The following is a 5,431-nucleotide window of genomic DNA, read 5'->3' on the forward strand; positions in this document are numbered from 1 at the left end:
ATTACTCTTTTATTGTAACTTTTATTCATTCTGTATAAGTATCGTAACAGTGCCTAACAAAAAAAAATATATATATATATATATATGTCTAGTATTTCATACTATGTCGGATATAACATATGTAATTTATTTGCCAAAAATTAGTAATGTACCTTTTATTTACACTTGCACAGCCCTTTGCGTTTGGCCTGAGTAGACTGTCATTCAGGTGCTTGTATTGTTCTATATATATAAATTAATTCAGCATGTTTATTATCTCAATAAGGTGGAAGGTTCTATACAGTTTATACAAGTATATAAGCATTCAGATATAATACTGAAGAGATAGTTTGCATCTTCATCACAGTATGCCTAAGATATCGAGAACAAAATAACTTAGAGCTTGCTGTGCGTACTACGTATGTAAAACCTAGTATTTGAGGGGACAGAAGGAATGAAATAGGCTAAGTTAGCAATTTAAAGAGAGAAGGATTACGTTTTAAGTGAAAAATTAATGTCTAGTTTCTTATACACCGAAATTTAAGTACAGGTTATATTAGCAAAACCAGCCGGTTTCAATATGAGAGAGAGAGAGAGAGAGAGAGAGAGAGAGAGAGACGAGAGAGGGAGAGAGAGAGAGAGAGAGAGAGAGAGAGTACAATGAAAATCCCAACCTTTAATTCATTGAAAGTTTCTGTATGAGAAATATAGCCAAGTATAAACCTATTAGCATGACAAATTGGACGTGGAAATATACATATCCCCGCATGGTTATCTACCACGACCATTAAAAGTATCAGCAGGTGACGGAGGATGTATGGCAGGCTTATTTAGTTAAGTCAACAAGCAAACTAATAGTGCAAATATAGGGAGAGGGTGCAGCCCTCTAGCCTACCAACTCCTCTTGGCCACTGGTATAATCTTTGGCGTCCCTCTGCTTCCACACCCTCGAAAAGATTCGGGTTCTTTCCGACGTCGACAAGTGAGTGAAAGAGGGATCCCACACTCTTCCAGTGGCCGACGCCACGGCCGAGCCATTTAATTTATTTAAATAATAATGTTGGTGGACATAACATAAGTGGGTTACTGAATCCTTACCTGATACACTCATGCTTCTTTGAACATGAAAAGGTTCCTGGAGATATTAATCTAAAGCAAGAGTGAATATATTATGCAGTTGTTTTGATTTAACTGTGACCCGTTAAAAATTATGTTGGCCCTGCTTTTGGAGTAGATAAGTTACAGTCTTATTCACCTCAGGAGAATGAAGAGAGGAATTTAGGGAATAATTTCATAGCTTCCGCTATAGAAAGGAAATGAGAATGTTTGTCAAGGCGATAACAAACTTGACTTATAGCTTTGGTCATTTGGAACAAAAACTAAATAATCCAGAAATGAAAGGGAAGTGTGTACGCGCGCGCGTGTGTTTAGGGAAGAGAGAGAGAGAGAGAGAGAGAGAGAGAGAGAGAGAGAGAGAGAGAGAGAGAGAGAGAATTACCTTTCGGCGGCATAATCATGATTGGAGCTTATCACCAGAGTAAACAAAGTAATTTCCAGCAAGATTTAATCAAATAGGGTCATGATTTTTTTTTTCTTCTTTTCACGCGCTTGTGGAACATTCGCTCTTCTCGGTGCTCCCTCATATATGGTGACTTGAGTAGGCCTACCAAAATATTAATTCCAATAACCTTTAATACAAATATTGTAAAGTAAATGTAAATGCAATTTGTATAGGCTCCTTTAATTATAACGGAATATTTTTCATATTAAATTTTGCCTTATAATCTTACTTATATTCAGACTCCTAATGTTAATCTAGCAGCCTCCTCTTACTATGTCAAAGGAATTGATCCACGTATTCCCATGACACCCGCAGGAAAATGATCCAGGCAGCGTTTGAATTAGATGTGACCATAGAGCATACGTTTGATTGCGATAAAATCATTCCCCACGCTCACCTGAGCAGTCTCGTTGAACTTCTAAGGATTGCACAGCTCTCTCTCTCTCTCTCCCGTTCTTTATTCACACTTTCGTATTCCCGCATAATCTGCATGCGTAGTAGAATTTACATTTCAAGGTTGCTAGGCGCTCAACCTTGTAAATTGTCTGAAATAGCAAGTGGTCACTGTAAATCCTTATAGTTTTGAATTATGAGTCTTTGCATGAGTCTATTAAAAGTCGCGTTTCATCGCATTTTGAGGCCGAGAAGATATTATCATTCGTCTCTGTTGGAACTCCTTATTTATGATAATAGTTTGTCCCTTGCATATATATCTATTCTTTGCATAATTTGCCTTACTTCTTCGCGGAATATGCACTGGACTCTCTCTCTTGGTTATAAAGCTAAGCGGAGTCAGTTTTCGCCCATATTACTCGTCATAATTTGCAGTTATGAAATGTCAGTTTTGTACGTAATTAACCGTGAAAGTTCATATTTTGCTAACGGTCAAGTGTGAAATTCAATGACAGTTAAATTGGGTTTCGCATCGAGTGATTCAAGTACCGTTAAAAAGTCGGTTCCCTATTATACTTTACTGCTTATTTCCTTGACCGGTGAACTAACTGTAAATAACTACCTATGAGTTAACAGATTCCATAAGACAGTATTCAGCAACAATTTTTATCCTGAATTTTCAACAAACGTTCTTTATACATCATCAGATTACACCGTTTCGAAAAGTTGTTAAAATCTGTTAAAATTACTAACACTTATTTCTGAATATCCTGAAACCATATAGGTAGAATTTAATGTTTAAAAATGAGTTTCCCTTGATTTAAGGTTACCACCATCATGAAAGGCCAAAGTTTCTCGTCAAAATAGAAAGAACAAAAAAATTTTCTCGAAAGTAATTTGTTTTTCGAGATGATATACGTGGTTCTGTTTTATCCAAGGCTAAGTCTTTTACCAAAATCTGCAAGACAGTTCTCTTCAGGTTATTTTGTTGACATTTTTGCCTTGTTTCCATGAACTACCCGAAAAGATTAAATTGAACGTTACTGAGAAGCCATTATGATTGAAAGAAATTTTCCGTAGCAATATCTCCAATATTGAGGACTTTATGAAACTCTGCGACGAAAACACATTTTTCATTACAAAGACGCTCAGCAATATTAGGCGTTCACGCTGTCGACACATTTACGTTTCTTGGCTGATGTCTGAGCAAGACCACCGAGATAGAAGGCCTGTTCGATGTTTTGTGACGTAAGCAAGGGTGGTTTGAGCTGTTAGCACTGACTACGCTGCCAGACGAAAGAAATGTAAACAAACCCTCGCCAAAATCTATCATTTTTGGTCCGCCAGTTATTAATTTACTTACTTTCTCGTCTACACTAATTAGTGTACACCAAATAATACATACTCGAAACACAAGTTATAAGATTAATATAAAATGCTGAACCAAAACAATTTGTTTAGTTACTACAATACAGTCTACCAAAGAATAAACAGCAGTGCATAGGTTTACATCACAAAAAAACATGGTTCTTTCTACTTTATGTGAATGAAATAATTCTCTTACATACAGTCATTATTTGGTATTTAAATTATCTAACATTCTCTTTGGCTACAATAGTTATTTTCTTGAACAACAATTACTCAATGATACGTTGGTGGAAACCCATATTGTTAATTTCTCTATGTTTTTCTGTACTATAACCTTCATTACTTATTGGGCAGCTTATGTATTATTTACCCTTTGACAATTAAACGTTTAAATTCATGATTGTCGACCAAATGTAAAATTTTGACATTTGCATCCTGAATAAAAAGGGAGTGATTTTTTCCAACAGTTAGTAAAGCTTGAACGATATATTTGTTGGATATTTGTAAAACTAAATGAACATTTTGTCTCTCAAATGTGTAGGGAGATAATGCTTTTAATGATAGTTTATATAAATGTTCTATATCATGAAGTTTTTCAAAGGGCTGGATGGTGCATAATGAATTTCGTTTTCAAAATTATTGTCATCAAAGAACTGAGGTGACATCATTGTTTTATTTATAACTTTCAGGCCAAGCCAATTATTACTGATATATTTTAACAATTTTACTGAAACATATACGAAAAAGGGCATTTGTTACTCTGAAATGGGTGAGGATACACTTTAGACAGTTGTGGAATGCTGGGAAAATAGGACATTGCTTTTCCAGGGGCATTATAATGTCACAATGCAAAACACTGTAAAAATGATTTTTTCTAAGCCTATAATTACCTTCTTCTTTGTGCAGTGCAGAACATCAGCGTTTATGCTTTAATTGGGAATTTGTGCAACTTAACTTTACCTGTTCAACATAAAGTAAAATGCACCTGTTGCAGCTTCACTATAGCCAAAGGCTGAAACAACAATATTTTTGCCTTTATAATGAAAATATGGAATTAAGTACGTGAGTTTCATCCAACATCAGTATCACTATTTTGTCATTGGGTAGTAATGATTTACATTTACTCTTAATGTACATAAGAAAATTTGAGTCCTTTTGTTATGATGCTGGGCAGACCTGTTTGAAAAAACACTCTCCTGATGGTACAGTAACTTTGAGGGGAACAACTATAGATATAGCAAAAACACAATATTACTAGCTCCAATGAATAATCAAATTTATTCAGTCATTAACTAGAGCTAAAATTATTGCCAAAAATGAAATAACTAGTTTTATAACAGCAATGCAATATATATTGCAGTGTTTGAAATACATTCAGCAGTATCAGCTCTCTAGAGTTATTGAATATCTGCTTAATGATATTTGTATCATGAACCTCTGTAGGAATCTTGAAATCTCCTGTACTTCAGTGACATAAAAAATGCATGTACCGTACAGTTAGGCTTAATTGTAGGTAGGGCATTGTGGCATACGTATGGCATTTCATTGATCTGTACTGAAGTTTTACCTGTGGAAGAAGAAAGATGGTCTTTTAATATTTTTACGTGTATATATGAGCACTGAAACCTAGTAATGCAATGAGGATAGGTTAGGTTAGATTAGTGAAATTCCTAATGTAGGCTCCTGTTTTAAACCTGTAACCCTTAGAATACTATGACAGTATACTTTTTTTCACCCTAACCCATCTAGGCCCAGAAGGTTTGTCCCATGCATTTGACTATTGTCAATGGAAACTTGCCTATTTCCCCACCACTAGCTAGGCTACACTGGGAGTTCTTTAACTTAAACTAGCCTAAGCCTATTCGACTCTGTTTAGCATTGGTTTACATGAATTACTACTAAAATTCAATATAGGCTAAACCAGTCTTTCTTTATATTGTACCTGACCTTGTTGCTCAAAACTCCTAACTAGAATGCAGACTATATTTATATTGCAGTCGAAAGTCATCCAGAGAAAAGTCAAATAGGAGTACTTGTTGCAGTGAACTTATTGCAGAGTTTATCTGCTTACCACAGTAAGTTCGTCCAAAAAAGGACACTAGATGTACCCATGGCTCGCTACCTCTTGAT

Source organism: Macrobrachium nipponense, chromosome 46 (genome assembly GCF_015104395.2).
Source record: "Macrobrachium nipponense isolate FS-2020 chromosome 46, ASM1510439v2, whole genome shotgun sequence".
Lineage (NCBI taxonomy): Eukaryota > Metazoa > Arthropoda > Malacostraca > Decapoda > Palaemonidae > Macrobrachium > Macrobrachium nipponense.